Source organism: Labeo rohita, chromosome 2 (assembly GCF_022985175.1).
Source record: "Labeo rohita strain BAU-BD-2019 chromosome 2, IGBB_LRoh.1.0, whole genome shotgun sequence".
NCBI classification, from domain to species: Eukaryota; Metazoa; Chordata; class Actinopteri; order Cypriniformes; family Cyprinidae; genus Labeo; species Labeo rohita.
The window spans coordinates 7069752-7092504 of NC_066870.1; the positions used below are offsets into that span (position 1 = coordinate 7069752).

At 42.0% G+C, this 22753-nt stretch overlaps 1 long non-coding RNA gene across 1 annotated transcript; it reads right to left on the reverse strand.

The window, feature by feature from the left end:
- Positions 1 to 12252: 12252 nt before the first annotated feature.
- Positions 12253 to 15572, reverse strand: LOC127182888 (uncharacterized). Its single transcript, XR_007829968.1, has 4 exons — positions 15341 to 15572; positions 15067 to 15191; positions 12919 to 13026; positions 12253 to 12749 (listed from the first exon to the last, which is right to left on the reverse strand). It is a non-coding gene; the product is annotated as an uncharacterized LOC127182888 (long non-coding RNA).
- Between the last annotated feature and the right edge of the window lie 7181 nt (positions 15573 to 22753).

The following is a 22753-nucleotide window of genomic DNA, read 5'->3' on the forward strand; positions in this document are numbered from 1 at the left end:
TGCCATTTCACATTACACCAGGGGTGCACAGTTTTGTTCCAACCTTGCTCTAACACACATACTATGCAGTTTTCAATTAAGCCTGAAGGACTTGATTAGTTGGATTAGGTGTGTTTAATTAGGGTTGCATCTAAACTCTGCAGGACTGAGGCCCTCCAGGACCGGAGTTTGAAACACCTGCATTACACAGACTGTTGCACCACACCCCGGACTACCTTTCCCATCATTAATTGCACTGATGACACACACTGCTGTAACCAATCAAGCACACTATATAAGCTTTGTACTTCCTCTTCCTAGTTGTCAAGTATTGTACGTTGCATTTAGCACTCTCCTAGTGTAAGCAATTATTACAGAGCCATTTCCTAGTCTCCTGTGTTTTGTCTGGCTTTCTGAGTTTTGTATTCTCACCTAGTTATGTAGTCCAGTCTGTTTTGCTGCCTGCCCTGGATCTCTCTCATGTTTATAGGATTACCCTTTTGCCTAACCTCCTGGATTACGTTTGCCGTTGATCAACCCTCGCCTGTGTCACAGATTACTCTTGTGTCCTGTCCTGATATACCTGTTTGCTGATGTTTGATCCTGCCTGCTGTTTTGACCCTGTCTCACTTCAGTAAAAGCTATGCATGTAACGTGGACGCTGAGGCAGAAGTAGAATCCATTCGCAGAAGTTTATTAGAAACAACAGCAAACATACACGAGGAAACAGGCAGAGGGTCAATAACTGGAAAAGCAGTCCAAAACGTAAACGTAATCCAAACAGCAGAGTAATAATACAGGCAGTGGGTCGAATGCCGTGAAGTCAGTCCAATCAGGCAAACAATCCGACAAGGGTAATCCGAAAACTCAAACCAAAAGCAAAGCAAGACAGCAACAGGTAATCAAACAGAGTAATGGTAAACGCTCGGTAAGGCAGGTGAACTGGCAATACTTCGCAAAGTATAGAGCACATGGTCAGTCTTTAAATAGTGTCAAACAGGAAGTAACAGTAGAAGCAGCAGAGGGAGCATGCAGGCAGTCCTAGGGTGAGAGCTCCCTCTGCTGGCTAGGCGTTACAGAACCCCCCCCAGGAGCGACTCCTGGTGCTCTAAACAACAACAGTCCAGGTGGGTGGGGGAACAGAGGCAAAACAGGGGGTGGGACGGAGGGCCAGGTCCATGTAGAGCAGGTGGGTCTGGATCGTGGAACAGGGACAGACAGTGAAGCACTGGAGGACCTGGATCGTGGAGCAGGGACAGACAGTGAAGCACTGGAGGACCTGGACCATGGAGCAGTGGCAGACAGTGAAGCACTGGAGGACCTGGACTGTGGAGCTGTGGCAGACAGTGGAACACTGGAGGTCCTGGGCCGTGGAGCTGTGGCAGACAGTGGAACACTGGAGGTCCTGGGCCGTGGAGCAATAGCAGACCGTGAAACACTGAAGGGCCTGGGCCGTGGAGCAGTGACAGACAGTGAAACTTTGGAGGACCAGGGCCGTGGAGCAGTAGCAGATTGTGAAGTACTGGAGGGCCTGGGCCGTGGAGCAATGGCAGAGTAGGGAACCATGGTGGGGCAGGCAGAGCACGTAGAGCTGGGAGCCATGGCGAGGCAGGCAAAGCAGGCAGAACAGGACGCCATGGCGAGGCAGGCAGAGCAGGCAGAACAGGGAGCCGTTGCAGGGCGGGCAGAGCAGGCAGAGCAGACAGGAGCAGAGAAATCCACAGTGGGACTAATGACATGCATAGCTGAGCGGTGTGTACATGAATGATTTCCTTGGCCGTGGCATGACAGGCAGAGAGTTCAATATTGGCCTTCTTGGTTGCGACATGGCGGGCAGAGAATTCACCATGGGACGCCGCCCCCATAGGAGGATCTACAGCTTGCGCTGACACCTCTGGGGGCATGGGCGCAGATGCTTGGGCAGGTGTGGCAGGGAAGTTATAAATAGCCTTCATGGCCGTGACAGGACAGGCAGAGAGTCCGTGGGGAAACGCCACCCCTTTAGGAGGTTCTGCAGCCGGAGCTGCCACTTCTGGGGGCATTGGCGCAGACTCTTGGACCAGAGAGGCTTCTGGCATAGACTCGTGGATAGACAAAGCTTCTGGAGCAGACTTGTGGACAGACGAAGCTTCTGGAGCAGACTCGTGGACAGGTGAGGCCTCTGGAACATAGTGTGCAGCCCACACACTGAAAATGGCTACGGCCATTACAGGCAGCACAGTAGATAGTGGGATGTCTGGTGACCTTGAGGGTGTGGATATTATGGACTTGTGGCTTGGGAGCGTGGGCTCTGCGTGGTTTGGGAGCGTGGGCTCTGCAAGGTCAGCTAATATGGGAGGTGGTTTGAGAAGGTTAGAGGGGACCTGGTGAGGTTTTAGTAGGACAACAGTTTCCTGCCTTGACTCGGGGGAGGCCTGCCGTGGCCGGACTTGACTCGGGGAGGCCTGCTGTTGCTGGACTTGACTCGGGGGAGGCCTGCCGTGGCTTGATTTGGTTCATGAAGATCAATTGCAGCTTAGCTTGGCTTCTGGACAACAGCCGCAACTTGACTTGGCTCATGAAGAACAACCGTGTCTTGGCTTGGCTCATGGACGATAGCCGCAACTTGACTTGGCTCAGGGAAGACAGCAGCCATTTGACTTGACTCGTGAAGATCTGCTGCAAATTGGCTTGACTCAGGAACAACATGGCTTGACTCAGGAACAACATGGCTTGACTCAGGAACAACAGCTGTGACTTGGCTTGACTCGTGGGGCACAGCTGTGACTTGGCTTGACTCATGGAGAACAGCTGTAACTTGGCTTGGTTCGTGGAGAACAACAGCTGTATCTTGGCTTGACTCGTGGAGAACAACAGCTGTATATTGGCTTGGTTTGTGGAGAACAACAGCTGTGTCTTGACTTGACTCGTGGAGAACAACAGCTGTATCTTGGCTTGACTCGTGGAGAACAACAGCTGTATATTGGCTTGATTCATGGGGAACAGCTGTGTCCTTGCTTGACTCTGTTGGTTGACTTGACTCTGTTGCTTGACTTGACTCTGTTGCTTGACTTGACTCTGTTGCTTGGCCGGGCTCTGTTGCTTGGCCGGGCTCTGGAACTGGACTTGACCCAGGAACTGGACTTGACCCTGGAACTGGACTTGACTTGGAAGCCTTGGACTTTGGAGCAGCTACTGTAGCTTGACTTGACACAGGAGACACAGCTGCAACTTGACTTGACACAGCTGCAACTTGACTGGAATCAGGGGTAGCTGCCATTTTAGCTGCCCATACGGCCATGAGGGGTGAGTCCAGTATATGTGCCATCATGTGGTGTGGCTCTGGGATGGCGGCCATCTTGTGAACTGGCTTGGGGAAGGCAGCCATCTTGTGGACTGGCTCTGGAATGGCAGCCATCTTGTGAACAGGTTTGGGGATGGCGGCCATCTTGTGGACTGACTCTGGGATGGCGGCCATCTTGTGGACTGGCTCTGGGACGGCGGCCATCTTGTGGACTGGCTCTGGGATGGCGGCCATTTTGTGGACTGGTTGTGGGAGGGCGGCCATGACGGGTGCAGACTCTGGACGGGCGGCAGGCGTGGCGTGAGCAGGCCCTGGATTGGCAGGCGTGGCGTGAGCAGGCCCTGGAGCGGCAGGCGTGGCGTGAGCAAGCCCTGGAGCGGCAGGCGTGGCGTGAGAAGGCTTTGGCTTGGTGGATGTGGCTTGAACATGCCTTGGCTTGGCAGGCATGACGTGAACAGGCTTTGGCTTAGTGGACGTGATTTGAGCTGGCTGTGGCGTGGCAGGCATGACGTGAACAGGCTTTGGCTTGGTGGACGTGACTTGAGCTGGCTGTGGTGTGGTGGTTACTGCGGGATTGCGGGGTCCCTCGTCCGCAATCCCAACAGTGTATGGTGAGCCGCTTAACCGGAGTGCAAGATCTATGTAACTTTCAAGAGTCCAATGTGGGGTATTGCGTGGCATCAGATATGAAATGTCCTTACATAAGCCAAAACAGAAGAGATCTTTAAGGGATGTATCATTAAAGTTCACCTGATAGCACAGTTCACAGAAGTCGGTTACATAATCCTCTATTGGATGGTTTCCTTGTCGGAGACTGATGAGACGATCTGCTGGGTCCATGGTTGGTCGTGTATTTGTAACTTCCGCTGGATTCATAGGAGGCGAAGTATTCTGTAACGTGGACACTGAGGCAGAAGTAGAATCCATTCGCAGAAGTTTATTAGAAACAACAGCAAACATACACGAGGAAACAGGCAGAGGGTCAATAACTGGAAAAGCAGTCCAAAACGTAAACGTAATCCAAACAGCAGAGTAATAATACAGGCAGTGGGTCGAATGCCGTGAAGTCAGTCCAATCAGGCAAACAATGGTCAGTCTTTAAATAGTGTCAAACAGGAAGTAACAGTAGAAGCAGCAGAGGGAGCATGCAGGCAGTCCTAGGGTGAGAGCTCCCTCTGCTGGCTTGGCGTTACAATGCAGATGGATCTGCCCGCTTCACGCATCTGTCACTCCGTTACAACCATAGTATTTCCTACCTTAGTTATTTATTTAATTCTCTGTAATTAAATTAGACTTTATCTTTAATTTTTTTTCTCTCGCTGTAAAAAATTCTCAGTGCTTCTCTTTCAGTACTTTTCATGAAATCTAATGCACATCACTATTTGAGTTTGCCCCTCCCCCCCCACCCCCTGGCCTTTTTTCTGTTGTGGAATATGTTCAATGTTGTATGTGAAAGTGCAGACCATAAATGCATGTGTTTGTAAATTGCATGTGACATTGTAACAAAGTAACATTCAATACACGCAGCGATCAAGCACATCCAGGACATAGACACTAATCAAGTCGGAAGATAATTAAAAACATGATTCATAGAATTGATTTACGAGATGATTCATGATCAGTACTGAGTGGATTCAGTGTTTACAAAGAGTATAAGGAGTACAAGAAGACTACTTACAGATGTTTTCTGTATACACTTCTGGTAGTCTGTCCAAGAAATGACTGCCAATTCGAGAAAAGCTGTTCAAGGAAGCCTCAGAAAAGGGAGTGTAATGTTCAAGGACAGCGGGATGTATAATTTCACACTTGTTTTTTTCTTCTTTTTTTTTTACAGTTGAAAGAATGAAATAGTAATTTACTATATATACATATATATATATACAGTATCTCACAAAAGTGAGTACATCCCTCACATTTCAGCAGTCATTTTAGTATATCTTCTCAAGGGACAATACCATAAAAAAAGAAACTTGGATATATTTTAGAGTAGTCAATGTGCAGCTTGTATAGCAGTGTATATTTACTGTTGCCTAAAAACATCAATAACTCAACATACTTACATACTTAACATGGTATTTAATACTAATGTTCAGTACTGAGAAACACGTGTTTGTTATGGTGATTTTAGTTACATTGTTCTGCCATTAGATGGAAACAAGAGACGAGTTTTTATGAGTCAGCGGTAAACACTTTTACATTAAAAAATATACGAAAAAAAAACTAATATTTTTATTGTGAATATGAGACTGAGCTGAAGAATGAATGCTGTATCAGATTCAGGTAATCACACTCGCTCAGTCCATCTCTCTCTCTACTCTGCTACACATAATACATAGCTAAATACATAGTGTGACGAGTCTGCTGCCTCCTCCCTAACTATCATCGTCACCCCGTCCGTAATCGCCGCCCTTCAGCAGGTTCCCGACGGGAGTGGGCATGCGAGAGAGGAGGGGCGCTGAAACAGCCAGGTCTGGCGGCGTGTGATGAGGCACACCTGATGTGAATGAAGCCTCATCACCGCTGCTGTTAAAATGCCGAGCGCGCCTCTCCTCGGGAGACCGGTCTCTTCCCCGTGCATGCACGCTGGTGTCCTCGTGGGTCCAGGAAGGGAGCGTAGAGGGACGAGCGCTGCCGAAAATGATCGACGTGAAGCCACACCCCGAGGGCTGCGGGCTAGGATGCTAGGCCGATTTACCCACCTCAGGAAGTGCCGTGATGAAAGGTGGATGAAGCCGCTAAAGGAAGCCGCGGACCTTGGCGGGGAGCGAGTGCAGCCGCCGGACTCCGCCCCTTACCTGGACCCTTCCCTTCTGAACACTGCCCCTCCTTCATGGAACCCCTGCACGTCGAGGACACCAGATCCCCTATTTATTTTGGACACTTATTTCCCCTTTTTGGACACTTTTGTTTATATTGTTTAATAAAAGCCTCTCCGAGGCCTGACGTCACGCCCACTGTGTCTGTCGTTTTGCTCCTCCCGCCACAATAGCTAAATACAATAAGCTTTCAATAAAGTCAATGTTCCTTCGCTCCAAGTTCTAAAGTGACATTTTGGAATTAGTAATGGAGGCTTGGGTTCAGCTGTTAAAATGTCAACTTTAGATTTGAATCCGTGATCCAAGGAAGTAGTTCTACACAAAAGAAGGTTTTTAAAGACACTCAGCTGTTGTTTCTTATGTATTTACACACTTGTGCTGTCAAACTATTGTACAAATGCAATATCACTCTCGTAGACTTGAGATATGGCTGTATATCGTAATCTGTGATTACGTGTGGTCGAATCACAGCCGTGCCAATATACAGCCATATCTCATGTCTACTCGTGTGATATTTTGCCTTGTTTTGTTGTTTCCCTGAATGGTTTCCTAAATCAGCCAGACTTTGTTAATCTGACAGTACACTGAGCCATTTGATATTGATTTCAAAGATAATGCACTAAAGTAATTGCAGTTATGACATACAGTGTAATTCATTATACACCAGGGCTTTTGACTTGACATGTGAAAAGAAAAAAAAAAGATGTTACATAACTTTTTTGGTGAATTACCAGACATGATAGGGCCAAATACGCCACAGCTCTGAACGATTTGCCCAAAGTCAGAGATTTCAATCAGAACTCAAAAACCTCTTATGTTCTTCCAGCACATGATTTGAGCTTTCTTCTTTGTTTGTTTGTTTGTTTACTGATGGTATTGTAATGTAGGTCACAAATGTACGGAATCTTATGGAATGTTAACCACTGAGACTCTCTGAAATCTCCTGAGTTATGAAATAACAACCTAAAGCAGTAAGTCAGCTCAACTGACTGAATTGTTCTGAAAGTGATTCCAATGATATCATTCTTCTGTGCAGTTATCATTAAAGTTATAGAGTGGACTTTTTTTTAACATTTTCTTTATTATGATCGTCCTTAGTGTGAATGGGCCTTAAGACTGCAAAGCAATAAATCTGCCGTATCTTTGCATTTAAGTACCATTTTGCATTTTGTGATTCTCATCCACATCTGTCCAATGCTTGAAGGCCCTATTAAAGCATGCATTAAACTGCAGGAGTCTGCAATGTGCAGTGCATTATCTTACAAGCATGTAGCGCACAACGCGTGCATGAGAGAGATGTATGTTCAGTACATTGTGTTCCTTTTATGTTGCATGAGGGCGTAATCTTTTTTCCCACTCAAATTAAGCAGGCAGACACTGAAGAAAAAAGTTCTGCACTGGAAAAGTTCCCCAAAATACATTATCTCTCTCTAAACATCATTTATTTATTTACTTACTTTGGGATTCCATGGTGCCATATCTCCTGCCTAGGCTAAATGCATATGGTTTTAAACATACAGATGTCGACATTTCGGTGTCATAAAATGTTTCCCATGAAATACTAAATCAGCCCATGCAGCGACCAGTAAAAATGACTTTAAAAGATTTTCATTCTTTCTCGCAGATTTGAGTAATGCACATATGCAAACTGTTACCACGTTTGCTTCTTGCTAATCAATGGCATGTTTTGTGCCATTTCTCTGCATTTAATTTTTCACAAAGCGTCGTGACCAATTGTGGTTTAACATGCCGTGAAGAGATAAGAACTGAGGGTTTTTCTGTGACGCACAGATTTCTTGCGAATTTGTGCAGGCTTACTGTTCTAAAACAAGCTTAAAAATGAAGTATATTGTTGTATTACATCACAGCGTCTAAAACACATGCAGCATTCATGAGCAAATGATATGGACTTTTATTATATTGAGATGAACTGTGGATAAACTAGAAAGCAGGACATCTTTGATGTTACTGCCAAATGGAACAGCGAGTTCGTTTTAATACTGTTTTTTGTACTGATTCACTTGCCATTATTTGTTCCGTGACTGACCAAGATCGAAGGATTCTGTGAGCAGGATTACTTCTGAAAAGTGCTTGCTTAAATTTAAAGCAACATTGACGGAAAACTTAAGCAAGTCCAGGCTTTATCTGTTGCTAATTTTGGAGACACACAACAGAGGTGACCCCATGATCCCGCCAGCTCACAGAATCGCCTTTGCTCATTTCACAAAACCAAGACTTGGCTCATGAGTACTTATCTAGCAGTATCATGTTCATCAGGCCCCCAGCTTTCTGTGAAAACACCATAAAGGAAACATCATGTGGCCATTGTGTTGTATTTCACTACTGCTGAACGTCTACAGCTATTCTAGTGATCTATGGAGAGCGTGAAGAGTGTAAAGTAAGGGTGTATCTGAGTCTAATAGTGTCTGGGAGATAAAATCTGATAGCTTTATCCTCAGGGATAAGTGGAATTGCTCATTGGATCATATACACGTGTGTGACTTTAGCAGGCTGTGTTATTTGTCATCCAGTGATTGCAGATGACAGTGTGTTTGCTTTCCACTCAGTTACAGTGGCCAGAAATCACTAAACCCTTCAAGACATGTTAGCATTAAATATATGAACTAAAACAAAGCCTTTTTGAGAGAAACTCTGCAAAGGAAGATGAGTTTACATTTTCCTTGAACATTTCCAGAGACAGAAGGTTTATTATTGTGATCGTTGCACCTTTTGGTGTGCTATTAATCAAGAACAGATTTAAGACATTTAAATGATATTTAAATCATGCAGGGAACATTGCAAATGATTAATTATTTACTGTGCATAATTTCACACAAATCAGTGAAATAATCTTACTGACCTTTAACAGAGATGGCTATCATGGCATGTCTAAGATTATTTACAAGACATGAAGTCTTCATCTTCAAGTTAACTTCATTAATGTTTTACACTGATCAGCCACAACATTAAAAACCACCTGCCAAATTTCATGTAGGTTCCCCTTGTGCTGCCAAAACAGCTCTGATGCTGTGGGACATGGGCTTTACAAGAGCTCTGAATGTGTCCTGTGGTTTCTGGCACCAAGATATAAGCAGCAGATCCTTTAAGTAAGTAAAAGTTGTAAGGTGGGGCCTTCTTGGATTGAATTTTGTCAATCCCATAGATGCTCAATCATATTGGGATCTGTATTTGGAGACCAAGGCAATACTTTGAACTCTTGTTGTGTTCCTCAAACCATGAACAATTTTTGCAGTGTGGCGGGTCCGTTATTCTGCTATTGTTCTGCAGCAGTCTTGAGGTAGCTGGTTACACTACCAGTCAAACGTTTTTTTGAACAGTAAGATTTTTAATCTTTTTTAAAGATTTTTTTCTGCTCACCAAGCCTGTGTTTATTTGATCCAAAATACAGCAATAGCAGAAATATTGTGAAATATTTTTACTATTTAAAATGCTTTCCATTTGAATATATTTTAAAATGTAATTTATTCCTGTGATCAAAGCTAAATTTTCAGCATCATTACTCCAGTCTTCAGTCTCACATGATCCTTCAAAAATAATTTTAGTACGCTGATTTGCTGTTCAAGAAACATTTATTATTATTATTATTATTATTATTATTATTATTATTATTATCAATGTTGAGAACATTTTTTTCAGGATTCTTTGATGAATTGAAACATCCAAAGATCAGCATTTATCTAAAATAAAAAGCTTTTGTAACATACACTAAAAATTCTACTCTGTTTTCAACAAAATAATAATAATAAATGTTTTTGAGCTGCAAATCAGAATATTAGAATGATTTCTGATGGATCATGCGACTTGAGTAATGATACTAAAAATTCGGTTTTGAAATCACAGGAATAAATTACACTTTAAAATACATTCAAATAGAAAACAGTTATTTTAAATAGTAAAAATATTTCAAAACATTACTGTTTTTGTTGTACTTTGGATCATATAAATGCAGGCTTGGTGAGCATAAGAGACTTATTAAAAAAAAAAAAAAAAAAAAAAAAAAAACATTAAAGGGGCCATCGGACACAATTTTCAAAACAAGCTATTCTCAGCATCTTATGGCTGCTCCCATGACCTGCCCTGATGAGCTGTAACAGTCCGATGACCATTGTTTCGATGTCGGAACAGGGACGTACACAAGAATGGCTCCTAAGTGACTGAGGTGTTCTGTTGTTGGATGTAATAATGAACATAGTAGTCATCATTTACTCCCGAGATCTGAACTTCTGAAGATGCAGTGGATGACTTTTGTTTGTGAAGCGAATATGCCTCCTGATCTCCATAAATGCGTCTATGTTCGCACAAATCATTCATGATCCAGCTTCACTTACAGCAGAAGTGAGTATAAGGGTTTTTTATGAATCTTTGCAATCGGCTTTTCTAACAACATACTAATTAGCAAGTTTCGTGGCTAAACGTGGCTAAATGCGGCTAAAGTAAACAGGCTCGTCACTCCACAGAGCGAAGAGAGAGGCGGGGCAAGCTGAGCTCATTAACATTTAAAGCAACATCCACCAGAACAGGCTGATTTTTGAAGAGCTGATTTTGACAAGGTAAAAAGAGTGTTATTTACACTACCATTGAGAAATTTTAACCGAAGCATGATATAGACTTTTCATTAAGACCCTAAAGAATCATATCAACTTGTGGAAAATGGGCATCCCTTTAAAAATCTTACTGTTCAAAGACTTCTGGCTGGTAGTGTACGAGTCTGTCACGCCCATAGACTGTCTGCGTGTGTTTTTCTCCCCATGTGCTCCCTATGACCTAGTTTCTCCCTCTCATTGATTGTCTCATCTGATTCACCTGTGCCTCGTTAAGCCCTGTATTTTTAGAGATGTCTGCCCCATGATTCCTTTGTCCGGTGTTGAACATCCTTGTGTGATGTGCTACATGTGTCCTGCCTGCCTGTGTAACCCTTTGAATGTCTATCAAAGCAGTGGTTCTCAATCCTGGTCCTGGGGGCCCCCTGCTCTGCACATTTTGCATGTCTCCCTTATTAAACACACCTGATTGAGATCATCAGCTCGTTAGTTCAGTTCGTGGATCTCTCTCCTAATGAGCTGATGATCTCAATCAGGTGTGTTAAGGGAGAGATGCAAAATGTGCAGAGCAGGGGGCCCCCAGGACCAGGATTGAGAACCACTGCTTTGATAGACATTCAAAGGGTTACACAGGCAGGCAGGACACATGTAGCACATCACACAAGGATGTTCAACACCGGACAAAGGAATCATGGGGCAGACATCTCTAAAAATACAGGGCCTAAAGGCTGCCTTGCTCTTTTTCTGTTATTTAACGAAGTAAATATTAGATTTAAAAAAATTAAACAGTTATGCAAAGAGAACGGTTCGGCCGATAGTGGAAAAGCGGCTTAAGACCGAACACCACAGAGACAGCTTTATTTGAACTGAAGCATATAATTCTTCTCATCTTTATTATCAGCTGTCACAAGCCAAAACTATATTGTAGGCAATCTTCTTATAAATGAAAACCTAATGTAGTTGGTGGAAACGTTTATCCACACATTAGACCTTGTGTTTTTACAAATTAGGCTGACAGACTGAGTTTACCGCTACACCAAGTGGACAGCTACAGATATTTGTCACGGTGGCACTATCTTTCAAACTTCATTCGCATTTAATTACAGCAAAATAGAGTGCTGCAGGGATAACGTATTTTTGTAGGCCAAAACCTGAAACCAGTTAGCATTTTAGTACCATCATCCTAAAGACAATGGGTTTTTTGAAGAAATGTCTGAAGTAAGATCTGTGCAAAAGCTTTTTTTCAAGGGCACCAGGGTAAATGCTAACTTTTTAGATGCTGCATAGTATAGGCTACCCAACTAGGCTTCTTAACTAGCTCAACCAGCTTCACCAGAAAGATCATGCTGGTCAACACTGATTTTTTCTACATGTTGTGTGACAGACAACCAGTTGCACTAGAACAGTTGATTCAATTATCAAATGTGACAGAAAAAATCTCTACCACATACAATACATGCATGAATAAAACATTCACATAAGTAATGCGTGGAAGTACTCTTTGTTTCTTTTCTTTTTCTGAGAAGTTTTACAGTCTTTGGATTGATGACACATTTGCGATCATGTTTCTGTATGAATCAGAAGAATCAGAGTGTATCAGTTTATTCCGGAATCCAAATCTCAAAGCCAGTACCCAAATGTTAGTAATCCAAAACAGAAGTCAAAAATCTGTGTAACAAACAGAAAATTGTAAACAAGATTTTATCGGAGAGCAAGTGACGTTACTACTTTGGCTGTTATAGTCCAAGTGAGAGTTTGAAAGAGATGGTCTGTAAAATCTCTATAAAACAAACTGATCACACACGTACTGACACACATCATTAAATCTTTTAAAGAACATCTTTTAGTTAAGGCATTAAAAGTGTTTGTGCTCCAAATCATTTTCTGATACTAATTGATTTTGATTTATCCAAAATAAACAAAACTTATTATGGATTAAGAACAAACAGAAGATTTGAAGAAAGTGCCCTGTAGTTGCTTTCCCCCCCTTTCTTTTAATTTATTTGACGGGGTTCTTGGAACAGTCCTACAGAACTGTGCTTTTCTGGACTCTCAGTTGCTGATCCGCACCAGCATGCTCCGTGACCCCTTATGAACCCCAGTTCGGAACTGAAGAGAGATATACAAGCAATGTAATAAGACCAAATGTTCCCAAGACATGTCCTGTTTCTCAGTAAAATTATAGGATGTTTATGTAAATAATAACACTCATCTAGGATTCATTCCAAAGGGATTAAGTGGAAAAAGAATCAATTATATGTTAGACACGTATAATTACCTTTTATTTGGTCTCCTGAGGTTGTCTCTTTCCACTTCTTTATATTCCTGTGCTGTTAAAAAGTCTCTGGGCTCTTTGTTCAGTTCCTCTTGTGTTCTATACAAGCCACTGTATGGAGTTAAACAGGGAAAAGTTGATGTTAATCCAGGGGTACAGTCTTGATCAGCTTGAGTACTTAATGGAGCATTTATGGAATGACATTAGGGTGGATTTCACCTACAATAATCATGCAACTTAATTCAACTTAAAGAAGTCCACTTGCAGAACAAAAAATTACAGATAATTTACTCACCCCCTTGTCATCCAAGATGTTCATGTCTTTTTTTCTTCAGCCCTAAAGAAATTATGTTTTTTGAAGGAAACATTTCAGGATTTTTCTCCATATAATGGACTGGTATGGTGCCCCGATTTTGAACTTCCAAAATGCAATTTCCATGCAGCTTCAAACGATACCAAATGCGGTTGTAAACGATCTCAGCCAAGGAAGAAGGGTATTATTTAGCGAAACAATTAATTATTTTTATAAAAATAATACAATTTAAATACTTTTTAATCTCAAATGCTCATCTTGTCTTGCTCTTCCTGAACTCTGTGTATTATGGTTCAAGACAGTTAAGGTATGTCAGAAAACTCATATTTTCTCCCTCAACTTCAAAAATCATTTCAAAATCATCCTACATCGCTGCAGTCCAGTCTTTGCAAAGTGAACATGCAAAGAAGATCAAACACCCTTAACAAAAAGGTAAAACAGCGATATAGGATGATTTTAAAGTTGAGGGAGAACATGAGATGGGAGTTTTTCGACATACCCTAACTGTCATGAACTGGAAAAAGCAGTTCAGGCAGAGCAAGACAAGACGAGTGTTTGACATTAAATAATTATCCCCTTGTTCAAATCGAGCCATTCTCAGATGCCTGTCAGTGAGGCGTCACGTACACCACCAGAGGCCGCTCCCACAATAGTTGATTGACATGAGCATCTTACCTCAGATCAGCTGTAACAGTTCAACCTCCATGTTTTGATGCCGGAGCAGGGATGCAAGTTAGACAAGAATTTAGTGATTGAGACTCCCGACATCTGAGCTGCTGAAGATACAGTGGATTACGATTGTTTGTGAAGGGAATGTGCCTCCCTGATCTACACTTGAGTGAGTATAAGGGTTTTTTTATGAATCTTTGCGATCGCCTTTCCTAATAATGTGCTAGTTAGCAAGTTTAGCGGCTAAACGTGGCTAAATGCGGCTAAAGTAAACAGGCTCGTCACTCCACAGAGAGAGGAGAGGGGCGGAGTGAGCAGAGCTCATTTGCATTTAAAGCAGCTTCGACCAGAATGAGATAATTTTTGCAGAGCTGATTTTGGCAATGTAAAAAGGGTGTTGTTTTACACAACCATTGAGAATTTTTAACCAAAGTATATTAGATACTTTTCATTAAGACCCTAAAGAATTATATCACCTTGTGGAAAATGGGCATCCGATGACCCCTCTAAAAAGTATATAAATTGTATTATTTTTATGTAAATAATGATCGTTTCACTAGATAAGACCCTTCTTCCTCGGCTGGGATCGGTTACAACCACATTTGGGATCGTTTGAAGCCGCATTTAAACTGCATTTTGGAAGTTAAAAATCGGGGCACCATACCAGTGCATTAAAAAAAAAATCCTAAAATATTTCCCTTTCTTTCTTTACAGCTGAAGAAAGACATGAACATCATGGATGACAAGGGGTGATTACATTATCTGTCAGTGTTTGTTCTGGAAGTGGACTTCTCCTTTAAATCATTTTTTTCTAAAGGTTCAATAAACTGTTCCATAAAAAGCATATTTCTGACTATTACTTAATATATCAGGTTTTACAGGGTTAAAAGATTTTTTTCTGTATGTTGCATTAAAAATCTGCTAATCTAATACAAATATAAAACAAATTACATTAAAAATTTAAATGGGCATGACACTTCAGTATTGCTAAAAGCAATTAGCATTGCTGGTACAGGCTGCATTTTGTGCAGCACTTAATCCAATTAGACTTAATTTCCTTGAGCATAAGAATCATTTTGGAGCCCTTAGTTTCAGCCAGAAGACCAGAAATCCACCTGCTTGTCCCTGTTTCCTAAGCAACCCACAAATAGGTCATGTTGCTACATTACTTCTTTGTTCTCTCAGGCTGGCTAATTTGGAGCTCTTTGTGCAGCAGGACATTTCTCGGGGACTCGTTGTCCATTAAGTCTCTTTGATAGCAACAGTTGGTCCCTCCCAGTGTCTCACAGAAGGCCTTCAGTAGGAACAACGGGAGAAATGGATTAGTCCATTGTGTTATTTATTTTTGTGTGTGGTCAGGGATGTACTTGTAAGTTGGTGTGTTCAGACAACTGGATGCATCATATTTGTCTGAATGCAAAAGAATTAAGTAAGCAGGCTTACCCATCTGTCTCTAACATTGTCAAAAGCAGTAGGTGGGTCATCCAGACATAAGAATTCTCTGACTGCCTTGCTTTAGGAGAGACAAAACAATGTTACTCTGTTACCGCATGGTTTTCTCAAACATCCATTAAAGTGTGACAATGTGACAGCAAATAATCTCACAATTCTCACAAATCTCACACAATTCTTAAAGGGGTCTTCGGATGCCCATTTTCCACAAGTTGATATGATTCTCAAGGGTCTTAATGAAAAGCCTCTAATATACTTTGATTAAAAATTCTCAATGGTTTTGTAAAAAAAACACCCTTTTTACCTTGTCAAAATGAGCTCTGCAAAAATCATCTAATTCTAAGGGGTTGTTCCTTTAAATGCAAATGAGCTCTGCTCACCCCACCCCTCTCTTCTCTCTGTGGAGTGACGATCTTGTTTACTTTAGCCGCATTTAGCCGCGTAACCTCCTAACTACCACGTTAAAAGGAAAGGCGTTTGCAAAGATTCATAAAAAAACCCTTATACACACTTCTGCTGTAAGTGAAGCTGGATCACGAATGATTCGCGCAAACATAGACGGATATATGTAGATCGGGAAGCGCATTCCATTCACAAAAAAATTTAATCCACTGCATCTTCAGCGGCTCAGATGTCGGGAGTAAATGACGACCACTATGTTCATTATTACATCCAGCAACAAAACACCTCAATCGCTCAATCGGAGATATTCTTGTCTAACTTACATCCCTGCTTCGGCATCGAAACAAGGAAAGTTACTGGACTGTGACAGCTGGTCTGAGGTAAGAGCTCATGTCAGTCAATTATCGCGGGTGCAGCCTCTGTCGGTGTGACGGCACACCGACAGGCATCTGAGAACGGCTTGATTTGAAAAAGGGGATATTATTTTTACAGATTAATTGAAAACCACGGCATGGACTTTTAGATTAGATTTTAGATTAGATTCAACTTTATTGTCATTACACATGTAGTAATTAGGTCACATTAGGTCTAACCAGGAGTGCAATAAGCAGTAAGTGCAGGATAAAGGTATAAGTTATAAGTGCATTTAAAAGGGATATGTGCAAGGAGAACTATGGGTAATATTTACAGATTGATATACTGTGAGCATAATATACAGATTGCTAGTAACTATAATCAGATTTACAAATAGATGAACAATATATACAAGTTGCTATTAACTGTAATCAGGAATTTGCAGATAGATATGAACAATGTACAGGTTGCTATATTCTATAAACAGGAATTTACAAATAGACATGTACAGATATATATGTAATCAGAAATTTACAAATGTATTGTGCAAAGGATATTTGCTTTTCAAATAGTTATGTACAGTGTAGTACAATAAGTATGAAATAGTGCAATGGTAATGGAGAGAGTATAGGGGTGTGTGAGGGGGGCAAAGGTGTCAGTGGGGGGCAGAGTTCAATAAGGAGACCGCTCTGGGAAAGAAACTGTTCCTCAGTCTGCTGGTTCTTGACCTGGGACACCTAAAGCGCCTACCGGAAGGCAGGAGTGAGAACAGTTTGTGGGCGGGATGAGAGTCATTCTTTAGAATATTGCGTGCTCGACGCATACATTGTTTCTTCTGGATGTCCTCAATGTCTGGAAGTGGAGTCCCTATAATGCGCTGGGCAGTTTTTACCACCCGCTGCTGTGCCTTACACTCAGCAACAGAGCAGTTTCCGTACCAGACTGTGACACAGTTGGTTAGTATGCTTTCTATTGTGCAGCGATAGAAGTTCACCAGGATGGCTGAGGACAGCTGGTTCTTCTTAAGTGTTCTCAAGAAGAAGAGGCGCTGGTGAGCCTTCTTGACCAGGCTAGAGGTGTTGGTGGTCCAGGATAGGTCCTCCGAAATGTGGGTCCCCAGGAACTTGAAGGATGAGACAGGCTCAACAGCCATCCCGTTGATGTGAATGGGTTCATGTGAGCCTCTTCTTCCCTTCCTGAAGTCCACAATGAGCTCCTTGGTCTTAGTGGTGTTAAGGAGCAGATTATTGTCTGTGCACCAAGTGGCCAGGTGCTTGATCTCCTCCCTGTAGGCAGTCTCATCGTTGTTGCTGATGAGACCGATCACCGTAGTGTCATCTGCAAACTTGATGGTGTTAGATCCATGCATAGGCTTGCAGTCATGGGTGAAGAGGGAGTAAAGGAAGGGGCTCAGCACACAGCCCTGTGGTACACCAGTGTTGAGCGTGATGGTAGTGGAGCAGATGTGGCCTGACCTAACATGCTGAGGTCTGTTGGTCAGAAAGTCCATAATCCAGTTGCAAAGTAAGGTGTTAATGTCCAGGTCTCTGAGTTTGGTGATTAACTTAGAGGGTAAGACAGTATTGAATGCTGAGCTAAAGTCAACAAACAGCATTCGTGCATAGGTGTTTGTACTGTCCAGGTGTGTGAGTACAGAGTGCAGCGCTATGGAGACTGCATCCTCAGTATTCCTACTGCCACGGTAGGCAAACTGGAGTGGGTCCAGTGAGGATTGGAGAGAGTCCTTTAGGTGTGTCAGGACCAACCGCTCAAAGCACTTCATGATGATGGGTGTGAGTGCTACAGGGTGGTAGTCATTCAGGCATGTTGGGCTAGAGTGTTTCGGCACTGGCACAATTGAGGTAGATTTAAAGCATGCTGGTACAGCTGCTTGGGCAAGGGACATGTTAAAAATGTCTTTGAATACCCCAGCGAGCTGCTCTGCACATGCCCTCAGTACGCGCCCAGGGATACCGTCTGGTCCAGCAGCCTTGCGTGCGTTGATCCTGCTCAGTGCGGTGTAGACATCAGAGGAGGTAAGAGTGAAGGGTGAGTGGTCGGTTGAGGAGGCGATCTTGGTGGCAGTCTCTTTATTGTCTCTCTCAAAGCGAGCATAAAAGTCATTAAACTCATTCAGAAAGAAGACATTAGTGGCTGTGGGGGTGGAGTGACTGGGTTTGTAGTCGCTGATGGCCTGGATGCCCTGCCACATGCGTCGAGGGTCAGAGTTCGAAAAGTGCTCCTCTAGCTTTAGTTTGTAGCAGTGCTTAGCCTTTTTGATGCCCCTCTTCAGATTAGCCCTGGAAGTGCTGTAGGCCTGTGCATCACCTGATCTGAAGGCAGTGTTGCGTGCCTTTAACAGGATATGCACCTCCTTGTTCATCCATGGCTTCTGATTTGGGTATATGGTGATCTGCTTCTGGGTTGTAACACTGTCAATGGTAGTGTTGATGTAATCCAGAACAGAGGAAGTGTAGCTGTCTATGTTCGTGTGAGAGCCACAGGTGGCCTGAGTAGCAAACATACTCCAGTCCGTGTGTAGAAACCTGTCCTGGAGTGTGAAGTCTACCCCCGCTGGCCACACTTTGATGGTCTTCACTGATGGCTTCACACGGTTGATGAGGGGTGAATACTTGGTGGTGAGGAACCAAGAAAGGTGGTCTGATTGTCCCAAGTGGGGGAGGGGGGTCACAATATAGGCTTCAGCCATGTTTGTGTATACATGGTCTAAAGTTTTGTTCCTCTGGTGTGACAAAAAATGTTTTGGTGAAATTTGGGGAGTACTGTCTTTAAGTTGGAGTGATTAAAATCCCCCGCAACAATAAATGCAGCCTCCGGGTGAACAGTTTGTTGTTTGCTGATGGCCGCGTGAAGTTCGTTCATAGCAAGCTTGGCATCAGCATCGGGAGGAATGTAAGCAGCAGTTATAATGGTGGAGGTGAACTCCCGTGGCAGATAAAATCATTATATCATTTATCATTATATCATTTATCATTATAGGGTAGATTTGTACCTACACTGCCAACACACATTAATGTTCAAACAACATGAAAAAGTGAACTTAGCATCCGATGATCCCTTTAACAACAGTGCTAGCACATATCATATAGTTGTTGACAGTATTTGTCAAGCTCAATCTTTCAACCCTGTAACTGCAGCAAAATCATCAAACAAGTGTATTTTTAGGTTAATATGAAGTAATATGAAGAAATATGAGTTCATTAAATATACATTTTGGTCCCAAACAAACTAACGCTACTGAGTGACAGCTTAATTTAGGCTAAATCTGGAACCCTGTTACCCATTCAAACAGCTCAAATAATGATATACACACTGCCTGGCCAAAAAAAGTCACTTTCTGTATTTATTTCTCAAACAACTATGTTGGAAGATGTACCCATGTACTTGTTCTAGGATGACAATGTCAACATTCATTGGACCTAAATTGTGAAATAGTGCTTCAGGGAGCAAGAGGAATCATTTTCATGAATTGGCCACCACAGAGTCGTGACCTTAACCCTACTGAAAGTCTTTAGGATGTGCTGGAGTCAACTATACAGAGTGGTTGAACTCTCCCATTGTCAGTTCTCAGCCAAGAAATAATGCAACTTTTGATGGAAATAAATGTTGTGATGTTGCAATGCCACAGTGAAAGCAAAATGTTATCAAATCTAAAGGTGGTTCGATGATATATTAGAATGTGCAACTTCTTTTTGGACAGCAGTGTAAAGTCGACTCCAGCGCATCCCAAAAGACTTTCAATGGGTTTAGGTCAGGACTCTGCGGTTGCCAGTCTTTCACAATTTGAGCATGATGAATCTTGACATTGTTATCTTGGAATATGGATTTCTTCTAAAATTGCATTCTGTGACACAACAACTATAGTATTTCAAAAATCATACTGGGTTTTCTTCTCCACCATTGCAGCTTGCTGGAAGAAATGCACAGTGATACAAACAGTGAATATTTACTTTACAAGTCAGTTTTATACCCTATATGCAGATTTTAATTTCCGGGCCAGATTAAAGACAAAATCTTATGGTGTGTGCACACCGTAAGTGAAGCGAAAAATTCATACTTGGGATGTACTCGGATTACTTACGGGATGTTTTTTGCATCACTCATTTGAATAAAAACATAAAAATAAATATAGCTGCAAGCAGCGATTATCAGGGTTCAAGCGTTTTAGGGCATTTAGGTATGTATAAAAACAGACATTACATATTATTTATCAAACCTGTAACAACCTAAATCAATGATTTAAAAAATAATTTTGGCAAATTCGCATAACCATAGAAAAAATATGTTTTTTAATGTTTATGAGTGTTATAGTGCCAATTGTGGTCTGCATGCTTGTTTAGAATCACCTGTCCCATGTGCTCACCAGGTTTCATGAAGTTTTGAGTTTTCCTTTAGGCTTTATGGGTATTTTGGGTATATTTGGACAGACCCCTTTCCTAAAAGACCCTGTTATAGCTTCCCAAAGGGTAAATTTTAAATATTTTTGATAATTATTTACCTAGAAAGTCCAGAGTATTGCACTGCAGTGTTTTTCTCCTAAGACTAGTTCGCAAAATTTTTTTATTTTCTCAATCATTTAACAAACTGTTTGATTGACAGCAGTGGTTCTAGAGGCAAAGTAGTTCGGAATGAGGAGGTCTATTGTATGATATAAATATCATGCATATGTGTGAAAAACCACGCAACATACAATTACCCCCAGTGGCTGATTTCTTTCAAATTTCTCACAGACACAGTCAAACAGGGCCACCAAGTTTCGTTCTGATCGACCTCAGAGTTTGGTGAAGATATCTTATTCCGTTCAAAAATTATAGCCGTTTTAGTAAAAGCGGACATCCCCCTTTTGAAACGTTTTGGTGTCCCTTTGTGATGGAGGGTTAAAAGTTCAACTTTCTTTGATAATTAGTGATATTCAATCTCCAAAGAATATTTCTGCACTGGTTTGGTTCCAATGGGGCAAAAAACCTAGGACTAGTTTGCAAAAATAGGTTTTTCGAAAAATGCTAAATACCCAAAATTTTGCTGGGTGACGGACGAATCCAAGGCATGTGTTTTGTCCGGCGTGAGCCAACGGTACTTGAGCCTGCGACTGACGGTTTAGGAGTTATGAGCGATATCATACTTTTGATCACTGTAGCGCCCCCATGTTGTGGTGTGAGTACTACCATCCCTCCAAGTTATGGTTTGGTCTGCCCAATCAGCGGGCAATGTGTCTTGCAAATTTTCTGTATTTTTCAACTTGCGTGGTAGACCCAGTTGAGGCGAATATCCCGCATTTCCAATATCCATGGCAAATGTGTTGCCCAATTTGCGTCATTCGCACCGCCCGGCCAAAAGCAAATGTAATTATTTGCGTGAGTAGATTACAAGTCAATGCAAAGATGCAAACAGATGCGAATGCGCAACACATGCTTCCAAAAATTTCAACTCCAGCAGAAAATTTGCCTGAGGCATTCTCACGCAAGCCAATCAGGAAAGGGCTAATTGACATGTCCGGATGTATCAGAAAATGGCATTATGTTTTGTTTTTATTCGTGTGAGTGACACAAAAAAGGGGATCAGTCTGGTTTACACATATTATGGAACTTTTTTTCAAAACCTGTATCATTTTTTTTTTCTGCGGAACTCCCAAAAACATTTTTAAGAATGTTTCAAACATTTTTCGTCCATACAATGAAAGTCAACAGGGTATAAAAACAACAACTGACCAACAACACTAGACCACGCTGACTTTGTTGTAAGGAAAAAAAAAACATTTTTCAAAATATCTTCTTTTGTGTTCAAGAGAGTAAAGAATGTCATGCAGGGGTGCGTTTCCCATACAACGACGTAGCTCACTGATTAACCTCCATAGTACGATGCATTGTTGTGGAAATGAACTAGCTAGTCGTGACTGTTTCGCGAACATGGTCCCATCTCCGTTGCTTGAACCACATTAGTTCAACAATGTAGGGCCGTTGTTAATGACATCACCGTGTAATAACTTATGCTATTTAACTGATTAGAGATCTCTAAAATGCAGCTATATTGAACATGGCACCTGATTACTAATTTACTATTTTTGGTTCCGTCATTTCGCTTTATTTGATGTTTGATTCATCGTGGGTTCCCTCTTACGTCATACTCTGGCATGCACACTATTCAAAAACTGTGCCTAAAGAGGAAGCTTAAAAGGGTTCACTTTTACATGTTGTTTGAACATTAATGTGTGTTGGCAGTGTATGTACAAATCTACCCTATAATGATTCAAATCCATGCAGTGGTTTTTAATTAATCTGTAAAAATAATATTCCCTTTTTCAAATCGAGCCATTCTCAGATGCCTGTTATTGTCGCGTCACACCAATAGAGGCCGCTCCCACAATACTTGATTGACATGAGCGTTTTACCTCAGATCAGCTGTAACAGTCCAGTAACTTTCCATGTTTTGATGCCAGAGCAGGGATGTAAGTTAGACAAGAATATCTCAGATTGAACGACTGAGGTGTTGTGTTGCTGGATGTAATAATGAACATAGTGGTCGTCATTTACGAATGCGCCTCCCGATCTACATATATCCGTCTATGTTCGCGCGAATCATTTATGATCCAGCTTCACTTACAGCAGAACTGAGTATAAGGGTTTTTTT